A 24,380-nucleotide genomic window follows, 5' to 3' on the forward strand; every position below is an offset into this window, starting at 1 on the left:
TAATTCTAATCCAAGTCTTTGGGTGTCTTTTCCCACTATTGTGGTTATCAGGTTGTTATTGAATTCTATAATTTGCTGATATGTACTATGAAAGTGTTCTCTTAACAGAATAATACTGAGCCATTTCCAAACCAGAACCTTCCTTAGCTTATATGGAGAATTTGTGGTTTCTTCACAGCTACTTCTCCTCTAGGAAAAGTATGCAAATATCAAGAAAGCAGTTTTAAGGGGAGATGCACATACACATTAGCTGCCAACACCTTTTTTTTAGAAAGTTAGAACATATTTTTCAATTTAAATCTCTAAAGTAGTGATTCTCAATTAATTTTAGAAGGATTGGATTTAATCCATTATACAATTACTATAGAAGAAAGATGACTTCTAGTTTAAAGAGTACTATAAAAAAATCCTGAAATTTAAGATATGGATATATGCTTAAATTTTATCAAAGTAATTCAGATTTCTGAATCACCAAAATAATGTTTGTTTACTTTTCTGTAGAAATAATATGCATATAAAGAAAAAAGAAGCAGTACTCAGGTTAATGGTGGCTTTATAAGAAATCTTCCCATAAAAACAAACTTTAGAATCAATTAAAGACAATTAAGAAATATTGACCAATGAGTAGTTAAAGAAACTTTGCTGAAAAAAAAAAACCTATAGGGAACAAACATGGTGAGTGATGACAACAAAAGGAAAGCACCTAGAAGTTTGAGTGTTTTGCGCCTCGGGTAAGATGTAGCTTAGGTCTTAGAATTTAGGTCACTTAACCACCTCCCTTTACTATGTTTTTTAAAACATGGTTGTCTACCTACATTGAGAACCACATCAGACAGCTTTATGATTATTGTTCTTAACTGTCAAGCATAATTTTAAAAACTTGGGAGGAGAAGAAAAGTCTTCTATTTACCAATACATTTACCCTTTTTACTCCTCCTCCTCACTCTTCATGTTCCAAGTTTCAACATATGTGCTATTCTCAGTGTTGGTGTCTGTTAATTAACTTTTCTCATTCAATTTAAGATTTTCCTGGTTTGGGGTTTGACAAATAATTTTAACTTACGTGCTTTGGCAATTATATTTTGAAATTTTGTTCCTATTTACATATTCTACTTTAGACGGTAGCCAACCTATTTATGATCAAACTGCATTTCCTGGCCAGTTTTTGTACGCCATGGTTCCATTGTCAGTTTGAACAAAACTTTTGTAGTGCTAATCTAGTCCACCCTACTTGTCTGCTACCCAGAGGACAGGGCTCCACCCATACGGTCTCTGAAAAAGTAGGTGGCAGGGGAGGAGATCTCTGCTCTTGTTTGTGCAGGGTAGGGATGGTTGTTAGGGATTCATCATGCAGTCTCCATGGCCACTGTGAGATGAGGAGTGGGAGGGACACTACCTCATTATTACAGTCAGAATTAAGGCAAGGCTCCACCCACAGACTCTGCCAAGGAGAAATACCTCCCACTTATTGCAGGGAGCAGATAAACGATAGGATTCTGTTCACAGTCTTTGTACCAAAATGTTTGGTGGGGAGGAGGAGGAATGAGGTCAGCATGTTTAAATTGGTAACGGTGGTCATTTCGACCCAATCAAGTGGTGCATTGAGGAATAAGTAGGAAGAGTCCTTCCGTGATTGTGCCTGTTGGAGAGCTAGGCTGTGGGTGGCAAAGAATTCAACATACACCAAATCTGAATTGAGTAGACCAGAAGACCACTCATGATACCTGACGCTTTATGAGCTAAGACTACAAGGAGACTCCAAGTCTAAAATATAGATTATTTTCTTAAAAAAAAAAAAAACTGGCACTAAACACAGCTTTTTACAATGTTTTATTTTCCAAAAAGTGCTAAGTGATCATTGTTTTTCTACAATTAATCTTGTTCCCTTGGCTTACTCCAGATGCCTGTACGGGTTTCTATCCTAACAGAAGTACACTTGTTCGCTGTACATGGACTGTTTTAAAGAATATAGACCCCTAACGAGTATCACCCTCCTCCATTTTACAGGCAGCTCTACTAGTAGGTAATGGGCCATCACTAAGTGGGGGAAAGGGACTTTGGACTGACAGCCTTTGCGATAAATCCTAAGATGAAGAGTCATATTTGTTAGCTACTTGCATAAATACTTTAGTTCCTGATCATAAAATAGTGAGCTTAATATATTTACTCCCTCAATCAAAGGTAAATGATATTAAAATAATATGTCTTTGATTTGCTTTTAATATGTCACAGAAAAGTGATAGTCTCTATAGAAGCTGTGGAAATAAAAAGGATTTCTGAAATATCTTAATATGGTAGAATATCTATTAAAGATAAAAACTCCAGGTATAAACAAAGCAATGATTTAATCACTATTCAGATAGTATTTCAAAAATTTCAGTCTATATATGCAATCCTCAAGGATTTGAAAAAACTGAATACCACCTGTTTTTCCTTCAGGTTGCTTAAATTGGGTCACACTGTCTTCACAATGTTTGAGGAAACAAAATTAATTCACTGGTAATAGTCTGCATGTTTTCTTCTTAAAATGTATGTTTCCCATCTCTTTGGCAAAGGAAAAAAAATTGTAAATTTTAAAAATAGAGCATTAGAATAATAGAAAAGAAATATCTGGCATACTTCCTGCTCGTATCAAACTACCTTAATTATAGTTGCCTCATTCCAAGCATTTTCAACCAAAAATTTCATTCAGGCTCTCTAAAGTATATTTCTAGAAAAAGAAAAAGGTTGCTTATACTTGCATAATAGTATTTAATATATCAAAAGACATTTGAAAATGTCAAGAAGAAACAAGTTTGAGTGTGTGTGTACCTACACATACATATAGATATCAAAGCCTTGAATCTTTGAGCTCCTCAAAAGATTCAATGTCTTTAATGATTATTACTAGTAAATTTCAACAACTTGAAAGAAGTTTAAATAAGTAGCACAGAAGATTCACTAATAATTTAAAAGCCTCACTCATTTAGTGATGGTAAAGGTGACTTTAAAAAGAAAAAAAGAATGGACACCTGGGTTGCTCAGTCACTTGGGCATCCGACCTCCGCTCAGGTCACGCTCTCATGGTTTGTGGGTTCCAGCCCCGCATTGGGCTCTGTGTTGACAGCTCTGAGCCTGGAGCCTGCTTTTGATTCTGTGTCTCCCTCTCTGTCTCTGCCCCTCCCATGCTTATGCTCTGTCTCCCTCTGTCTCTCAATAATAAATAAATGTTAAAAAATATTTTTTGATAATAAAAAAGAAAAAAAAAGTACTATATTTCATCTTTTATTTAAGAAACTAAAGAGAGACATCAAAATAGAAACCATGAAGTCTGCTTTCTAGTCTCTCCTTATTTTTAGTTTAAGTAAATATACACTATAATTAATTTATTCATTTTTCACATTTTTTAATACAGTTACAGTATCCCCAGCACCACATAGGACACAAAGGTGGTACAATGGAATAGAGCATACTTTACTTGAGACACAAAAACATTGTGACTACTCACTAAAGGTATCATAGAACAATTCATCCTTTGAGAGTGGCATCTCCTCTTCCTATGAACTAGTCTGGAAATGGTGATGATTGGCCCTTCCTTAAATGGCCTCCTCTACCTTTTTTCATACCTGTAACATTTATTTAACACTGTAACAATAATTATTATAATTAATTTCTGGGTGATATTGGCATTTATTGTAATAAAAGCTATAAATTGACTAAAATGTTTACAAACATTAAAATATTATTATTGCTATTATTTCAATTTTGTGGGCTTAAAACTAAATGATATGGGCTAAAACAATCAAGCCTCTTCTTAATCTGGAAAAAGAAAAAAGAAAAGAAAAATAGCCATCCATCTCTTCCAGAGTTTTATCTTCTGACTAGCATGAATACCTACTCAATTGGCAAAGCAGAAGTGGGGGAAATATTCCAGCTCTTTATATCCGTTGATTTTCATATTTGTGCTTTTCCATGCAAGATAACTGGTTAGATTTCTGCTTAAATTTTACCTCAGGACTCCGTAAAATGCCATGGTTAGGGACATGGGCTGTGAGCCGAACCCCTGAGTGCCATAGCGCATCTTTTCCACTTTTAGCTGTCTGAATTTAGGCAAGTTACATCAACTCTCTGGGATCCAGTTTCATCATCTGTAAGACTAGAATGAAAAATTTTTTATCTACCTCACTGAGGATTTAATAACTTAATTCATATAAATGGCCTTTTACTTGGTACCCAACAGCTACTTCTATCAACCCTCTTGAGCTTGTGTTTGCTTTGCTTTGATGCATCTACTAATTTTATCCTATTTTCTGTTGTTCAGTAATTATTCAATTTTTAACCTTCTTTGTAAGATGGCATATTTTCCTGTTTTCCAGCAATAATAAGGTTTCTTTCATCATACTTGGGCATATGTTCTCAGTATGCCAACTAGATGTCTGGTCTAGAGAGTCATAATTTTTTGAATTTCCCCTTTATGTGTTCATATCACTTTGCGTACTTCTTTTCTCCCTACATTTACCACTGTAACATGGCAGGAATCGTGCTTGTCCTCTTTTCCAACCCCACAGTCTAACAAAGAATCAGGTATATAATAGACATTCAATTCAGAAAATGAGTTAAATATATAGACAAAACTGAAGAATATTGAAGAATTAATGTGTGCAAGGACAAATATGCATACCTCATCCTCAATCAGCAAAACAGCCTGAGGAGATGTCAGGCCACCACAATCTTGTTGTGTTGGTGGGTGTTAGACACCTTTGAGTGGAGATAGGAAAGGAACAAACATTTAGGAATACCAACATTGGGGCACCTGGATGGCTCAGTAAGTTAAGCATCCAACTTCAGCTTAGGTCATGATCTCATGGCTCATGAGTTCGAGACACGCGTTGGGCTCTGTGCTGACAGCTCAGAGCCTGGAGCTGCTTCGGATTCTGTGTCCTCCTCTCTCTCTCTCTCTGCCCCTCCCCTGTTCGTGCTCTTCTCGCTCGCATGCTCTCTCTCTCAAAAATAAATAAACATTAAAAAAAAAAAAAACAGCGATCCAGGAAGTCCATGCAGTGAATGACAGAAAGTGACTTTTGATCAGTGACAGAGATGGTGATTTGTATTAAATCCCAATAGACTCTGCTGAAATACTGCAAAGTCATACTTTGGAGAGCTTAGCCTATGTGTTGAAAAATCAGCAGTAGCTCGGCTTTGGAAACCTCTGGCAGCTCTGGCAAGGGTGAGGTAGGATAATAAAACTGTGGTTGAAAATCCAATATAGTAACTTCAGGAACAGCAGCTTCCAATAATGATAGAGGATAGAGGTATTAGCCCCCATTTTTGACATATCAAAATCGTAGCAATTTCCCTGCTGGAAATGGCAGCATCTCTTCGGGTCCATGCTTGCTCACAGTTCTCAGAGGCTTTCAAAATTTCCACAATTTCTGTCAATCCCTGTAGCAGTCTCAACTTCCATGTTATCTCAGTGTAATTTTCTCACAGTTGACCAATTGAAGGGAGTTTGTTTGCCAGAAGACTGTTTTAGACATCTGTTAGGAAATGTATTGAGTGTATTCCTAGGCTTACAGTATAAAGTCATCCTTGGTCATGTGGCCAGGATTTCTGAACTCCAATGTAGGCTAATATTAATGAGTCTAGAAGGAAAATGAGTAAGATTATGCCAAGTTAGCGTTATCAATAATGTCCAAAGATACAGAGTCCTATCTCTGAGAAACATGAGTAGCCTTGGGTATTGGGTATTTAAAAGTATGTGAATTCAATTTGATGCTTCAGATACTTGAGGAACAGCTATGTGGTTAGCATGGTGCTACCAATAGAGTACATGATGTTGAGAAAAGAATTGTAGCTTATTTCCTCCTGGAACTAAAATCCCACAGGAAGTGCCATTATATTTCTTAATACAAGAACAATTCACACTAAATATAGAAAAATTAAAAATTAAAAGTTAAGCTTAAAAAGCATGCAACTATAACCCAGCTATACAAATTGTACAACTGCAATTTAATTCTGTAAGCTACTCATCATTGAACATATATTGAGAACATATATCTGCATTAATATGTATTCATCTATGATGTAGCATATGAGTGTGCATTTATCTAATCTTTGGACAAATTTTTAAAAATTACACATGATATAATTCATAGTTTTAAATGTTTTCATTATTACAAAGAATGCAAACTCAATAAATATTAAAATAAACAGGCTAGGAAATTACAAACAAAATGAGTTAAGGCGAGGGAGAAAAAGTTAATAAAGAAAAAAGCAGAAATTATTTTTAAAACAGAAAAGTGAAGCATACAGAAAGCAAAGAGCTGGCATCACAACATAAAGCTAATAAAATAGAATTTTTTAAAATGTATAACCTAGTGCAGCTGATTATGAGAGCAAGGGAAAAATATGAATAAACCAAAGAAATTAATGAGCCAAAGAAATTAAATGGATTTATGCTAACATTTAAAATTTTGATAAAATGTATGTCTAAAATTAACTCAAAATTTATTTTGAAAGTTCTGATGACAAATATTTCTAGCAATTAGCAATAAAGCAAACTTAAGAGTGGTGGGTCTGTTCAGAAGATTTTTAAGTATTAGTATAACATCAGGAAACAGATACTGTCTATAGTTCTTAATGTGTTTTACTGCAAAGAGTGGAGAAGAAACATCTCCATTTATTTTACGAGCTATATTAACCTTGATATCAAAACCTAGCAAATAACAGCATTTTTCGGGAGATTACATACAACCTGAGAAAGTTGACTTGTGTCCCTCCCATGGCCATTTCTTCATTCCAGTTACTAGAGCTACAACCAATCTCCGCACATGTTAATTCTTCAGTTTCTTATGTTGTTACACAAGATCTGAAAAACACTTCAAATGTGTAAGAATATTTTTAAATTTACTTTTACCAAATATGTGACAGCCTTCCTATTTTTTACCAATGTGGGAAATGTAGTATTTTACAGTGGACATAACTTTGAAATGTAAAATTCATCTCAGCTTCCAGCTAGCCATTTGCCTTTGAGCAAGTTACCATTTTTCTGCCTCCTGGTAAAATAAGAAACTGTACTATACCATCTCCATGATTCCATGATTCCACAGAACAGTCACAGTTACTTCTAGGTCTCTATTCATATGAGTGAAAAATGTGGGCATTATCCAGGGGAACAGACAAAAAGAAATCACAGATATTATTTTAAAAATCAGAAAGTCAGAGGATGCCGAATCCCTAGGATCCTATGTGACTAAAGAACTTAACAGTATGAGAAGAAAGGCTCCACACAATATTATACTCAAACATAATGTGTTGGCAAAAGAAGTCTGTGTGACCACATCTCATTATTCTTTTCTCCTTTCATTCTTACTGGGAACCAATGCTTGAAAACCACGATAAATACAAACAGAGACTGGCTATGTGTGCTGCATTGAGGGGAGCAGCAGACAGAATGATTTCCAAGCCGTTATTGTCAGGGCAGAATTTTAAGGCAACAGTCCCATAAATTCTATAACTCTAAGCAAGTGTTTTGTGCATAATGTGAAACTTGAGGAAAATAAGAAAGACATCTTTTCCTTAAGTGTAGGAATGTTATTTTCTATGAATGCTTGATTTCCAAAGGGACTCTGAGAACAGAATTGTCCCTTTTATGATCTCTTCTTTTTTCATGGAACCACACTAAATAAACATATATCAATCTGAATAATAACAGTAAATAGGAATTGTTTCCATATCTTTCCCCTGAGTCTAACACAGAAAATAGAATAAATTGTCTAGCAATCAACAAATCATAACTAGGTCTTAAATTTTTGTATTGCTTTGGGGAAATGATAAACTTTGCCTTTAAGTTGTTAATGACATGGAATTATTTTGTAATGATGAATTCATAAATCTGTGGAAGATTTTTTAAGCCATTGTTAATAGCTGTTTAGTAGTAAAACTGTGGCATGGCACAAGGTTGAAATCCAAATTAATTTGGCCGAGAAATTGAACAACCAATTAATAAAAAATAGCATTATTTCCTATTGTTTTAAATTCACTAGAAAAGTTAGATATTTTGAGGTCATTCATTGTAATTAGCACAATGTCAGTAGCATATACCATGCCAAATTTGTATTCATACACATACATATATCTTATGTACCTACATGTATACATATACATAAGATGTACTTAGACATATAAACACATGTTTGCATATAAAATGAAGAATAGTAGCTGTTATTAAATGCTAGGTAATTTGATCAAAATCAAACAATATCAGTCATTTTATTTTTGCTTTTTTTCAACAAAATATGCAAACAAAGTACTGTAGAATAGTCCAGGGGTTATAATTATATTTTAATATATAAAAACCAATAAATAAAACAATAAGAAAATTATTTTTTTAATGCAAGAGTGGAATAAATTGTACTTAGGAAATCAATGTAAAAACATGAAACGCTTATTATTAAATATTAAGTGAAATTATATTATACCAAAAGCCCTAGAATGGTGCTAGAATTGTTTCCATTAGAAAGGGGCTCTTTCATTGTTCTGCATTCTGATGCCTGACTATAGTTAACCATAGTTCTCCCAGCTGATTCTCCTTAGAGGATATTATATGGGAGCAAAGATTAGTGTGAATATTTGGTGCATTGGGTATGAAAAAATAACTTTGCTGCCACTGTGGAGAAGGGAACTAAAATGATAGGTTCAACAAAGATTCCTACTTGAATGCAATCACTGGGGAAGGAGGACCCACAGAGAATGGGAAGGACCACTATAAATGAGACTTGCAAAATTCTGCCTTGGGTAGCTCTGTTAGACAGAGGTGGGGAAACACAAGGAGAGATACAACATCCAGGAACAAAGCAATGATACCCAGGGCCTTTCCTGATCAAGGGTGAAACTCCTTTCAGAACAAGGTACTTTCTCTGTAGTTCTGGGAATATCCAAGATGGGAAGAAAGCCCAGATTGACTGACACTGGACTACTTTCCCAATCCAGGCATTTATGTATAGTTTGAGACAGACTGAATTGGATTTAAGCAAATCAAATTCAATTTGAGCAACTCAGTTGTAGAGAATTTCATGCCTGTTACTCTAGGAAGATGGAATTTTGACAGAAAGTTTTCCTCTATTTATCAAGCCTTTATATAAAGTATATAAAGTATAAAGGATTTATATAAAATATAAAATTTTGGTAGTATAATTACTCTAATTTACTGAATGCCTGCTCTATGTCAGATGATATACATATATCTGCACCTCTTGTCTTCCCTGCGATACAGCAACTGTCTTTGTTTTACTGAGGTCCAGAGAATGCTACCTAACAAATCTCTTCAAAATTTAGTGGCTTAAAAAAATAAAAGTTACTTTATTCTCTCTGTTGAATTCTGTGATTCAGAAATTCAGAGAACACTCAGTTGGGGAGTTATAGCTTGGTTCTCTCATCCAGTTGCAGCTAAAGCATGGCTAGATCTAGAACTATGGTATAATAGCCCAGCAGGACTCTCCAGGAACCTCTCTCTTCTTGTGAAGTCTTAGACTCTTTACCTGTGGTTCTTCAGTGTTGTCTCTTAAGGCGAAGACTTGGGCTTCCCCACAATATGTCAGCATAACAGTGCAGTCAAACTCCTACAAGACAGCTAAACCCTTCAAGAGTGAGTATTTAAGCAGAACAATAAAGAAACTGCATTGCTTTTCTCTGCTGCTCAAAACCATCCCAAAGCCTTGACCATTTTCAAGGGAGTGGATATAAATCCCTCTCCTTTATTTTTTAAGTTTATTTATTTTGAGAGAGAGAGAGAATGCAGGAGGGGCAGGGAGAGAGAAAGGATCTCAAGCAGGCTTCACTCTGTCAAGCACAGAGCCCAATGCAAGGCTTGAACTCACAAACCATGAGATCATGACCTGAGCTGAAATCCAGAGTCATGCTTAACCAACTGAGCCACCCAGGTGCCCCTAAATCCTTTTTCTTTATAGGAGGAATGAAAAGAATCTATGGATATTTTTAAAAAGTGCCACAGAGAATACACATAACACATAGCAGGTGGTAGACCCAGGTCTCTAAGAATCCAGGATGCTTTTAAGCCAAGGATTTCTCCATTTCAGTGTTACCAACTCAGATCACAAGATAAAGTGAAAACTGTAAATAAGAACATAACTTCTTGGTAACAAGTACAGGTGAAACACTTTCCTTATTAAGTTTAAAAAAAAAAAACTTTTGCCCACAATAGTGCCAGCTGTAGAAGTAACACAGCATTTACTTAATCAAGTTCTGTATTTGTTACCCAAAATAACATATTACAAATTCAATACGTGTGCTCTGAATTACAGGGTAATTTATTAAAACTTTTAACATAAAAGGTCCCAAAATGCATGGTTCTTCTGTTTCTGCCATTGTCTAGTCCCTATTCTTTCCAGTTGTGCATTTGATTTCCTGCTCCTTTTCAATCCCTAAAAGACACAGCATTGAAATCACTCCTTTGTATTTTCTGCCTTTGTGATTAATGGCAGTTTAAGTTGGTACACAGCCACAATGAGTAATAGAATTTAATTTTACTATAAATGTTTAAATTGCAAAGGTGAAACAACAGAAGCCCCCCCTTTGTGGGAGAGCAATGTCAAGCAAATGAATTATTTCTCCACAGTTAAAAAGTAACTCAGCAATGAGTATTTGTCATTTGTTGTCAGAGGCGAGCATGTGAGGCATTCAGGAGTAATTTACAAACTTGTTGATTCCTGCCCATTGTGCCCTGACTACTCCCTCAGTCTCTTTCTGCCCAATAGAATAGAACAATAACTTTAGCCTGGTGTCTCTTATTCCCTTTCTTAACTACCATGCATATAATTATCTGCATTGGAGTATTCTCTTGAGACTCTGTTAGTTTTTCTTATACAGAAAACATATGACAGTAATTTTTTTTTTGTTTTTCTGCTTATAAGCTTTATGGTTCCTCCTTTGCAACCTGTGTGCCTTATTGTATTTTAAGCCTTGATTTTTTATTCTTGAGAATTGTGTTGCTAGATTGAGAGGTGTCATTTGCTTCATGGACTATGAAGAAATGTGATATAAAATGATGTGAGAAAATAATGCAAAAAATTACAGTAATTATACAAAAATATGTATAAATATGGGTAAATAGTAAACATGATATGCAAATTTATAAGAAGTTTTCAGGAACACATCTATTAAAATGATGGACGCCAGTAGCACTACTCATATTTCACATATAAAGACATAATTTCACAGACCCATGGGTAGATTTTTCCATAACATCACAGCACAGTATTAGGAATAGGGACAATTTTGGGGCGCCTGGGTAGCTCAGTCGGTTAAGCATCCAACTTCGGTTCAGGTCATGATCTCGCAGTCCGTGATTTCAAGCCCCGCGTTGGGCTCTGTGCTGACAGCTCAGAGCCTAGAGCCTGTTTCGGATTCTGTGTCTCCCTCTCTCTGACCCTCCCCTGTTCATGCTCTGTCTCTCTCTGTCTCAAAAATAAGTAAACATTTAAAAAAAAATTTTTAAAGGAGTAAGGACAATTTACAATGAATATTTAATCTTAGTAGTGGTTGATTGACTCATGGAGGACATGACCCCATTTTAAAGATGGAAAACTGAAAATCAGAAATCCAGTTTATGACTACTGTCGACATTTATCTTGTGGCATTAGGTAAGGTCATGGAGGATGGCGTATGTGCACATATCAGTTAACTTTTCCACCCCATGCGATTCTTACTAAGATTGGAGAAAAGAAGAGGGAGTAATTGCATAAGTCAATATAAAAAGAAAAGATGGAGGCACTATGGCCACAAGAGACAAGCTAGAGAAGTACTTTAAAACATAGATTTATGAACAACTGCACCTTACTTTTAAACAAACAAAAAGCCCTTGAAACAGAGCACTACTGGGAATTATGAATAATGGTGCCCTTATTTACTCAGCAAGAATAATTTGAGGGAGCGAGAGAGAGAGACACACACACCACAGCATTACTGTGTAAAGGTTTTCCAGAAACACTGTGACTCTCCCAAAGACATATAACTCGTCAAGGGCAGATTTAGAGAATAGCTGAGGTATATGACCTCTAGTATCTTGCTCATTTTGCTTTATCGTTCTTGTTTCTGCATTGAAGCCATACTAATATTATATCCCCAGGAAATAAGAAATGACAAAACGAGTAGATGATTCCTGAACACAAATGATTCTCTATACATACATACATGCAGACACACACACACACGCACGCACGCACACGTACGTGCACAGAGAGAGGAGGAGAGAGGAACAGGCAAGGAGATTCAATTTTTGATTGAATCTTTCAATTATTTTCCATTTAAGGAGCTATTATACATTCTACAGTAGGTGTATTTTACATTTTCCAAATAGAAATATTATGTAGGATGGGGCACCTGGGTGGCTCAGTTGGTTGGGCGACTGACTTTGTCCCAGGTCATGTTCTCACGACTTGTGAGTTCGAGCCCCACGTCAGGCTCTGTGCTGACAGCTCAGAGCCTGTAACCTGCTTCAGATTCTGTGTCTCCTTCTCTGTTTTCTCCTCCCCTGCCACTTGTGTTCTATCAAAAATAAATAAACATCAAAAAAAATTTTTTTAAAAGAAATACTGTGGAGGTTTACATATCCCGTAACTAAATAATCTTTTTAGCAAGGGATCAATTATGTTAGTTTTTGTATCTTTGGATTAACTGTATCTAGAATATATACTGGCATATAGTAGATGTTCAAGACACAACAGCTAAAGTAACAAATAACACATTTCCTAGTATTTACATTTATGCATTGAATTCCACTAAGTGTAGAGTGATTTACAAAAATAAATTGCCATTGCAGGCAGAATCTTATGACATGTGGTTAGGCATGTTTTAGTGTCGGGGGCCCTTTCCATCATTCTGCATCTTTCCTTGTGGTTTTGTCAAAATCATTGTAATGGCTTAGCCACACTGGATGACATAGACTTAGACACTGTCCAACCAGATTACATAAGGAAGCATGGGCATACCTATTACTTATTGCTGCAAGACAAATTACGTTAGAATTAATGACCTCAGTTTAAAACAACAAATCTTCTGGGGCGCCTGGGTGGCTTAGTCGGTTAAGCAACTGACTTTGGCCCAGGTCATGATCTTGTGGTTTGTGGGTTTGAGTCCTGCATCAGGCTGTGTGCTAACAGCTCAGAGCCTGGACCCTGCTTCAAATTCTGTGTTTTCCTCTTTCTCTGCCCCTTCCCTGCTTGTGCTGTATCTCTCTCTCTCAAAATATGAATAAACATTTAAAAAAATTTTAAACAATAAATGTTTATTTTCTGAAACATTTTATGAGAGTCAAAAATCAAAAGAGGGATGGGTGAAAGGGAGAGGGAGGTTCAGGCTTCCAGTTATGGAATGAACAAGTCACCGGGATAAAAGGTACAGCATAGAGAATGTAGTCAACGGTGCTGTAACAGTGTTGTATGGTGACAGATGGTAGCTGCACTGTGGTGAACATAACGTATAGAGCTGTCAAATCATTAAGTTGTACACCTGAAAGTAATGTAATGTTGTGGGTCTACTGTTTTTAAAAATTTTTTTTTTTAATCCAAGAGGGGCCTACGTAAGTGATTCAAGCTAAAGATCTCACATAGTTGGCCAGGGCTGCTGTCATCTGAAGGGTGGACAAGTGCTGGAAATTTGCTTCCAAGATGGTAACCCACAGGGCTGTTAGCCTGACACCTCAGCTCCTTGCTCAGTACGTTGCCATAGGGTTATTGCTTAGGGCGCCTCTCCATAGGGCTGCTTGAGTGTCTTCATGATGTGGCAGCTGGAAAGTAATCCCAGAGAGTGAGGAGAAAAACATGATGTCTTTTATGTCTTAATCTTGGACATCACACATTCTCTTTTCTGTCACTTTCTATTTGTTAAGTGTGAATCACTAAATGTGGCCTACATTTAGGGAGAGGGGAATTATGCTTCTCTTTTTGAATATAAGAGCATCAAAAAAATCTGTGGATGTGTTTTTAAATAATCACAATAGGATCCTAAGTCTTTCCAAGTTGTGAATCGGATCATGTGTATGTACACACATGTAGAGAACTTTTTAAAGATCATTTGCATTTTTATGAGAGGTAGTTGGAAATCTAAATGTACTGATGCCCCACACCAGAAAGGATGAAAGGATGCCAAGTATACTAAACTAAACAAGAAAATATGGGCACAGAGGAGAAGAATGAGGAGAGGTTTGGCACTAAGACAGAGGAGAGGGAGGAGTCTCTATTAATGAGCATAATAATGAATGCACATGCAATTGCACACATCAGCATATCTGCCTCCACTCTTATACCTTGTCCTGACACCTGGATTTCGATGACAGTTAGTGGCCACTGCATATTCATCATCACCTTCCAATTCACCCCCACACCAGAAGGAAGTGACACAATACAAGATAAAATCATTTTTCCATGACTACCAGCTGCTGACTGCATGTCCTCATGATACTCTTTGTCCTTGAACCAGTACCTCAGAGAATGATTGCGAATGTCAGCATAGCACCTACCACCCACCATTGTGAGCTGCAAGTCTGCCAACTATTATAAATACAGGAGGCCACCTACCTGTAAAATATTTAAAATACACATAGTTGGCTGGGTGAATTTTAAGTTTAAAGTTGCCCTGTGAAAACCTTAACAAACACAAAAGTAACTTACAGAGTTACCTGGACACATTACTGCTTTTAAATGCTTTGTTTTTATAAAGTGTCTCCAGGAGACTAGACAACTAGTGTCACCACTAGTTTAAAATACGATTTTGTGAGTCTAATAAAATACAGACAGAATAATAACCGACCTTGGCAAATATGCACGTTTTTTGTTAGTTGTGAACCCCAGGATTCCCTGACAGAATTTGAGGGATGAAATGTTTTCATGGTTTCCATTATACTGTTAAAACCTTGTTTTTTTTTTATTATTTGTTTTTATTTGAGTATAGTTGACATACAATGTTACATTAGTTTTGGGTGTACAACATAGGGATTTAACTTCTCTATAAAACTTTGTTATTTGCTATAGGGGTCCAAACTACTGCTGATTTTTGTCTCATAATTAGAGATGTGTAAAGGAGAACAAAACACAGAGTCTCCACTCACGCTATATTGAATATTTCCTGTAATGGGAAGTTCATGAAATTAAGAGTGTCACCCTTTATCAACTATTAAAATGAGAAATCATATTCACATTTTTGGAGAGATGAGGATATATGGTCAAATTTCAAGAGTACCATAAAATATTTCATAATCTGCCTCTGTCAACCTAAGGGAAAGTATATAAATCTAAGTGAGATTAATCTTATTTTGGTTTCTTCCTTGCTCCATGGTTGTTCATGAATAATATGTGCACAAATGACCCTTGCATCTTCTGTAGTTCTGTGCATTTGCTTGGGTTCTGGAGTCAATTACAGCTTATTACCCATAATCACTATGTAGAGGACCATGGTATAATGACCTACAGGTTGGAATTTGTGTCTATAATAATTTTTACAGGATAATTGGGAACTGTGAATCCAACCCAATACCCAGAGTATATTCTCAGAGCTGGAGAGTAGACAAGGTTATAATCTAATTAATTTTTATTTGGGGGGATGCAAATGCTTTGGCTGGTTTTACTCTGTAGTGGTGAAGTTGTGTGACTTTGAAAAGATAATTAACTTTGCTATACCTCAAGTCTTCATCTATAAATTACTTACCTCATAAGGTTGATGTGAACATTAAATGCAATAAGATCTCTAAATTGTTTATCTTGGTCCCTGGTGTATAGTAAGCATTCAGTAAATAGTGCAAGATATAATTATTGTTTATTATTTTATTCAAAGATATTAGGGATTAAGGTTACAGAGAGGAATAGCTAAACAATGACATTTAATAATATGGTAAATACAGCTTTGAGGGATCTTGGGTGTACTTTTTTTTTCTTACCCTTAAAACACTTCTAAGATTGATGGAACTTTAATACATTTGCATATATTCTAAATGCAGTGCAACTGAAATGTTGGCTCATGGACTGGGATTGTCCACAAAAACAAATAACTAATGTTTTATTTTTTTAAGTTTGTTACTGATTCACAATGAATAACTAGAAATTTAGAACAATTTTTAGAAATATATATAGCAACCTGACTTTGCCATGTCATTCAAGCATGTGATCTGTAGATTTGTCTTGTGTACAGGGTATTATATAAAAGTTTCAGTCTGTGACAGATTGGAAAATAAATAAAAACTGACCCTTTATCACAGAAATTTAAGAAATACTGCTCCAGAGCAAATCCACGGTATTTCCAAGGCCTTCCTCAGTGTGAACCTGAAACCTGTTCAAGGCTCTGTAAAGGGTTCAGAATGCACATATGGATGTATGAAGAACCAAAATGCACATATGGATGTATGAAGAACCAAAATAGAATCTCTTATTTTATTTAATTTCATTTTTCAAAATTGTGAGGAATGTAGCACAAGGAGCTACTATTGTAAGAATCTAATATCTCAAAGGCTATTACAGAAATCAGTAATTCAATAAGCAAGCAAGAAATAAGTGATTTACGGTGTTCAGATTTTCATCAAAGTTCAGGCAAGAATACGCCTAAAAATCACAAGTACCAGGATATGAATGGAGCTGGATGCCAATATAAAAAAGCCTTCTATGTCAGAGACTACTTGTTCCCTATCATTTCCAAGATCTAATATTAAAGAGTCAATCATCCTGAATCCACAAATGAGAGAGAAGTAGAAACACCTGGTTAAAATGGGGAAGTGCATTGCCAAGGATCTAGGAAATTCCCCAAAATTTGCTGTCTAGGTTTGATGAATGCTAAAGTGCTAGAAGTCTGAGTAAACCATTTGCTACCATTCTGCTGCTAAGGCTATGGGTATTTTCAGCAAAAATGTGCACTTCACGTTAGCAAGTAAAAAATCAATTTTCTCTAGTATCTCCAAAGCATGCAATTTCTCAGTTCTTATAGCTCTTTTTAGATAGACTTCAATGGTCAGTGCACCTTGTTCTTTCCAAGAACTAAATTAAAACTCATTCTTTCTATGTTCAAAGCTATGATTTGAATGTTTTAGTAAGGAAAGTAGATATGAAAAATTATGAATTAGGCAATATAAATGGATTGAAACCATGAGTCATAGAGTTCTTATTTAGAGGATCCAGATAGAGGTCATTCAATGCCTTTTCTGAAATGAAGTCCTCAGGGAACTAATCTTCAGCCCAGCCTTATTTTAAGAAATCTAATCCCATATTTTTCATTTTTTGAAAGACAAATCTCTGTGGACTTCTCACCAACACCTCAAAGTCATCAACATATTTAAAACTAAACTCACTTTCACGCAAACTTTTTCACCCTTCTGAATATCTCATTTGTAGAGTTGTCATCCCTTTCTTCCAGCCTTCAGGGTTGGAGGTCTGAGCATCTGTTTGCTTCTTTCACCTTCTCTACCCATGTCTCAGCAGTCACTAAATATGTCCATTCTTCCTCAGATATGTAACCTGCCTATCTTTTTCTTCCCACTCCTGCTACAACAACATCAGTTAATGCTCTAACTTCTCTGGACTCTGGCATCTTTCCTGGAGTGCTGTTTCCTTGTCTTCTGCTTACCTCTATATGATAAAAAGGTACATTGGTGTGAATGAATTTGGGGCATGTTGAATGATACTGAGATGAATTTTAGTCTGAGATGAAGTTATGAACAGCTAATGTTAAATGCTGCGGTTTCCTGCAGTTGTGAAATTAATTCTCAGTGCTCAGGTATCAGATGGAAATGGAAACTGAGAAAGTAAGTACGCAGTAGAGCAATGTACTTCCTGATTCTCTGGAGCTTTCACTGTCTCTTGAAGCTCTTGGTGCCTTGTGGGAAATAGATGTCCAGATGGCACCATTTTTTGGAGGTGGGAAGACTGGGAGCCAGGAAGGAAGAGGTCCTCGTAATAAATCATAACCTGAAGAAAATTAGAGCACATCTTGTCAGACTAAACGTAGATTTTTCAATAGTCTTTGTATTTATTTCTCTTGCATTATACTCTCATCCTCAGTAAAATTAAGTATCAAATTGGCAGAGTTAGTGTGTGGCATTGCTGTGGCTGTAAAGAGCAGCTGTTGGATAACTGGTGCTCTCTGGTGACTGACCCATTAGTAGGTACGATTAACCCATGGAAAAGGAAGCTTTGAAGTCCAATGGGAATTTCTGCTTTCTTTACTGGTCTTAGAAAAATCTATGTTTCCATTTTATTAGTTACAGTAAATTTTCTTCACACACACAAAAATTAAAGCTTTTTGATTATCCAGAATAGTGATTTTCAAACTGTTCTGTGGAGCCTAGAGTTACATCAGTGTGAGGTAGGGCCCCTTGAGGAGTGGCTAAGAAGGCAGGACTCACTCTTCTCTCTCTCTCTCTCTCTCTCTCTCTCTCTCTCTCCTTCTCCCCCCACCTCCCTCCCTCTGTTCCTTCCTCCCTTTCTTCTTCTCTCATAGTTTATAATTCTGCATAAACTTTCTTTCAAAAGAAGCTTTAAAACTATAAAAAAGAGCAAGAATAACAAAATAATAGTTTGAAAACCATTAAACAAGAGAGTAGCAACGGAATTCTTTAGTCAGGCATTCATGGCTATAAATAATCTGAGGTAAATATTTCTGGCTTATATTTTATAAGTTATCTCTTTTAACAGCAGAATTCTATTATTTATACACTCTATAAAACCCTATGTAAACGGTACTATGCATTCTGCCATACACAGTTTTGATTTCCTGCCTCAGGTTTTGTTCACATTACTCTTTTACTTGATATGTTCTTCCTTTTAAACTTAAATCTTATCTGTGTTTCCTTGACCACCTCCGCCCAATGCAATCTCTTTTCTGTTCCTATATGCTTTTTCTTGCCACTTTTCATAGACTCTCTTGCTCTTTGCATTAAAGAGGATGTTATATAAAAAACATCTTATAAACTATAAGTCATTATTACAATTATCTTTTTTTCTCTCATTCTAACTTTAATTACTCAAATCTGGACTTGCAATTGTTACATATATCTGCCCCTCCTTTCATTTCATGTTTTTATCTCGGAGGCAAATAAATATTCCAGTATAAATACTGTATAATCAAGCTTTGACTTTCAAACCACATGAACTAATGTTTCACTTACCTGAAGTCTGCCATCTTTATCAGAGGGTATAAGCACGTCAAATTGTGTTCATAAAGTCTAAAATAAAGTCAAGTGGTATTTTTGACTTTCAGTAATACTTGGAATAAAGGCATTATTAAAAATACCATCCAGGTTGATACTCCTGGATGACTTATCAGTGCTACATGGGAGAGATCTTACTCTTATTCAAGGAAACAATCAGTTTTCAGCCCTGACTTTAAGCAGGAGATAGTTTTTCTCTTGCAAAGGGGTTTATCATATCCTTCTCATCATACAAGTAAGTAGCGTGGATCCCAATGAAAAAAAACATTGTTTTTCCACAGAGACCCTAGAAATAAAATATTGTTTTCTGAGATAATTACGTGGTAGCTCATGATGTTACTCATGGAATTAAACAAGCAGAGCCTAGAAGTCATCTGTGTTTAGAAATAAGTGCTCTGAAGCAAGAGGCCAATGTTCCAGCACAGACACATGGGACAGGAGATGAAGAATGTACAAGAGGAGTCCCCATCTTTAGGAGAAAAACACTTTTTCCAAACAGAATACCCCCTAACTAGAATTCCTTATCCGATTATTAAGGGTTGTATCTAATTCTTGGTGAGGGATAACACACACCAAATTTTCTGTGGGTCCTTTATTAGTAGTTATAAATAATTTTAAATAGTAAATGCTATAATTGTAGGTATATTTATAGTCATAATTACAGTCACAGTTATAATTGCCATATATTTATAATTATGATTAAATTTATGATGATAGTTATATTTATAGTTCTTGTTAAACTTGCACCTCCATGCCAGAAGGATCTGTGACTTTAACCACTGAAGCCCCAGCAGAGTTCAACACCTAGAACATAGTAAGTTATGTACACGTACATGTTGAATAAAATTAAGTCTACCAAAAACACACTTAGTTATGCTCACTACATAGTTTTGTCAGTCTATAAAGTAAAAAGCCACTCTTGAAGCATTCAGGAAATATTGATTCACAAACAGAAAAATTCCTGTCTGACTGCTTTTGTCCTGAGGTTCTGGTGATCCAAATGGACACAGCCAGATAAACTAGACATAGAGAAATAATTTGGTTTTGTCAAAGTCTGTAGCTCTTGAGAGGCTACATTTTTGTCCTAAAATTCTGATTTTTTTTATAGAACTTCAATGTGTTAGGAATTGTTTTAAAAAAACAGTTTAAATTAACAAATATAAGAATACTAATGTCAACATAGTTACTATTTATTAATTTGTATGTGTTATGGTTTCTCAATGGATAGCAACTCACAGGCACGTGCACATTTGTGTTTTTGTAATCTACTTGAACGTGTTTATACATTTATACATATCAGTCCTTGCACAGAGGAGAACTCGTGCCCAGCAATATTCCAAAGTCCTAGGTTGGGTAAGAGGGCAATGTGCCTCCTAAGGACAGTTCTACAACAGAATGCCTGGGTGCAGTTCCTCAGGTATCATCCTGACATATTTCTAAATTATTTACAAAGTCATTTGGTCTGACATTGGGTACTGTGTTGGAAGGAAATGCTGTGTATCTGAGAATCCAAGAGGGAACAAAATCACAGAAAAGGTACAAACAAAGTTTTGGAAAGGAAAAAGAAAAGTATGATGTAGGAGAAGGAAAATGCCCTGAGTCAAAGTTTTCTCGCACCCTGCCATCTCCATCAACACCAATGTGAGGATTTAACTTTCTCTTGCCCACTCCCCACATTTCAAACTTCCCATCACTCCCTATCTCAAGCATATGTTCTTCTAGTATCCAGTATCCCTTCATTTTATAAATGAGTGTCTTATTTAATTGATTTTTCAGGAATGAATCTCATTTCTACAAACTTGGTGGTGACACAGAAATGTTGCATTACTGTATTTTACTCAAATCAAGTAAATCTGACACTAGCACTTCATCCCATTAGAGCAATGGGTTGTCTACCCTCAGTAACTTGTAAAGTGGTACTTCATCCTTCAGGAAGGAGATATAGATATAGATATAGATATAGATATAGATATAGATATAGATATAGATATATAGATATATGTGTAGATATAGATATAGATATAGATATAGATATATAGATATAGATATCCCTAACCTACCACAATTGCTACACATACCTTCCTTTTCTAAGATGGCATCATTGAAGAGACCTTCCTTGTTTAAAAAGTAGTTCCACCTCCATAATAAATTTGAAGACAAAATTATGATCCTGTCCCCAGGGTGTTATCAACAGATTTCCTTGCATTTTCAAGGTTGTGCCTCCTCACCAGAGTCCTGGGCTTGGCATATAGACCTCTTGGCTTTGGCTCACAGAATTTGAAGACCTCAGTTCCCACCTGGTCTCTGAAATATCCAGCTATTACATTTCTATTTCTGTCTAGTTCCTTCCCTCCATAAGCATGATGCCTGAGCCTTGTCAGACCCACCCAATTCTACAGGAAGGATGACAGAAGTGTCCGTCTATCTTCTTGACAGGAAGGGAAGAGAACTGTAAGAGAAAAAAATACATACACACTAATATTTCAGTAAATTATCTTCCCCCATTGCAATTTTTCATGTAGATAGGAAGAATTTTTATTCCTCACCTTTCCTGGCAAAGAGGCAGAAAGGAGCCCAGAAAATGCAGCATCCTTTTACCTGAACTTATTCATGAGGAGAAAAATGCAGTTTGCTGGGGCTTTAGCTCCACCACAAAAGCTTTTAGCCAAGAGAAAAAGAGGACAATTCAATAAACCAAGGATTTGGCATTCAGTACATTATAGTTCTTCACTGAATCTAGTTAGGAACACTAGTTAGGATACTAGTTTGGATTGAGAAAGGAGAGAGAACAGATGCAGAAGCCCTTTATTCTTCAGGCATGTCCCTTTATTTCTATATTAATAATAATTCTTCACATAAAATCAATATTTTAAATTTTTGTGTATATTCTTCCCTAATCTTGTTTTTGTTGTTGTTGATGATAGTGTCAGAATAAAAGTAAAAAAAAAAAACAAAACAAAACAAAAAAGGACTACTTTCTTATCTTTAGAAAGTATCTAATATGTATGGTGATATAAATTCTATTTTACTGGAACAGCTAATAATAACACTTGTTAATTTATGATTGGAATGCAATCAACCTGGCATTTTAACTTGGGGTATAGCTATAAGTGTCTCTATGCATTTGTGAATATTGACTATTTTCAGTTAACCAAATTATATTTAATTTCATCCTGGGATAGAGCTGTGGTTTGGCAACTTCTCCAGTGACAATGACAAACTGGAGGAACACAGCCAGCTACAAAATTGCCACTTACTAAACCCCTCGTCAATTCACTTCTGTGTTCTTTGAAAAGAGTGATTTCATAGCCTTTTCTCTACAGTCCTAATGCCCTTTGTAAGATAAATACCCTCCTAAATGGTCACATCTGCTTTCTTTTGGCCCCAAAAATGCTTAGTCAATGAAATAAGCCACCATAGCTACTTTCCTCTCTTGACATTAAATCAAATTTTGTGGCAAAGGAACATTGAAGACCAAATTGTGTGTGCTATTCATATAACTTGGATTACTTCAAAAGTCATTTTATTTTCCCAAGGTCTTTAAGAGCAGTTACTTTCTCATTCATTTATTCATTCATTTATTTTTTATTTATCCAACAAATATTTATTAGATGCTTCCTATATGCCAGGCACTGTGTTAAGTGTTGTAAATACAAAGATTAATATGTCACAGTTCCTGTTCTCAAAGAGTTCACAGTGTGTTATGAGAGACAACTATAACCAAAGAATGATAAGTACAGTGGAATTAGAGGGATGAGGGTAGAAAGTGGCAGCAGGAAGTGGAAAAAAACTGATTAACTCTGCTAGGGCCTGAGGATATCAGGGAATGTTTTAGAGATGAGGACCTTCTAAAGCATGGTCACACAGATGAGTTTTTAAGATTAGAAATGGGGGGAAATGTTGGGATTAACATGTGTATTACAATTAGAGAGTTGTACATAATTCTGATGGAACTGGAAGGAAAAAAAGTATAACTTGAAAGTGCTGATGAATAAGATTGAGGAGATGAATAAATGAGGGATGTTCTTATGTGTAAAGGTAAGGAGTTCAGATACTGTTCTAGAGGAGATGGAAAACAATTGGTGGGCTTAATTGGAGGGGGAGGTGTAATGTATATAATTTTTTTATTTTTTTTATTGTTTTAAACTTTATTAATGTTGAGAGAGTGTGCACAAGCAAGGGAGGGGCACAAAGAAAGGGAGAGAGAGAGAATCCCAAGCGCTGACAACAGAGCCCAAAGTGGGCTCAACCTCACGAACCCACAAGATCCTGACCTGAGCTGAGATCAAGAGTCGGACGGTTAACTGACTGAGCCACCCAGGCACCCCAAATTTGTACTTTTAAAAGGTTGTTTTCAGAAAGTTTTGACCAATTCTGGACTCAGAACAGAGACCAAAATCTTAGATCTTGGGGGTCTTTCTCGTGCTTTTTATTACATTTCTATGAAATTCAACATTTTTTTTATCATTGTAACAGTTTTCATTTAATGTCATATAGAAGATTACTTTATTCCTGCATCTTCTCAATTGTTTCTTCCTTATATTTGCCCTTTTCCTTTCCTACTTGGCGAGATTTGGCTTTGCATTCAAGGATCTTTTTGCAGTCTTTGCCCAGTTTTGGTCTAGTGATAATCACCTTGCTGGTGTGGATGCCCACGTGTACAGTTGTGCCATTGGCCTTCTCTCGCTGTACTCATTCAATGTAGATGACGTATTTCCTCCTGTAAACCTGGACTACTTTGCCAATTTGCTGATCTTTGTAGTGTCCTCACACAACCTGTACTTCATCGTCCTTCTGGATGGGCATGGATTGAATGTTGTACTTCTGTCGCAGCTCTTTGGAAAGAGGGGAAGACATAATCTTCCTGCGAATGTGGGAAGGTGCACTGAAATGCCTTTTACGGTTCTTGCTCCAGTCAGAGGTCACAAACAGATTGAACTGCATGTTGGCCGCTACAGCTCCAGCAATGGCTGCAAAAGGGAAGCGAAATTCATCATTATTAATACAAGTCTTTTACTGTAGATTCTGTAAACCACTCTTTTTTAGATCTCACACTATATCTGAGCATCTCACTGTTTCTCACTTTCATTCAATGGTTCTTCCAATAATAAAGGTAAGAAACAAGAAGACTTTAATGAAAGTAATAAAAATAGGAATATTGAATAACAGGACAAATAACAAGAGGTTATTGGTTCTC

The 24,380-nt window shown here is 36.0% G+C and overlaps 1 pseudogene; it reads right to left on the reverse strand.

Moving 5' to 3' along the window:
* Nucleotides 1–23,668: 23,668 nt before the first annotated feature.
* LOC122467001 lies at nt 23,669–24,161 on the reverse strand (annotated as a pseudogene).
* Nucleotides 24,162–24,380: the final 219 nt, after the last annotated feature.

The sequence above is a fragment of the Prionailurus bengalensis genome, chromosome A3, assembly GCF_016509475.1.
Source record: "Prionailurus bengalensis isolate Pbe53 chromosome A3, Fcat_Pben_1.1_paternal_pri, whole genome shotgun sequence".
NCBI lineage: Eukaryota > Metazoa > Chordata > Mammalia > Carnivora > Felidae > Prionailurus > Prionailurus bengalensis.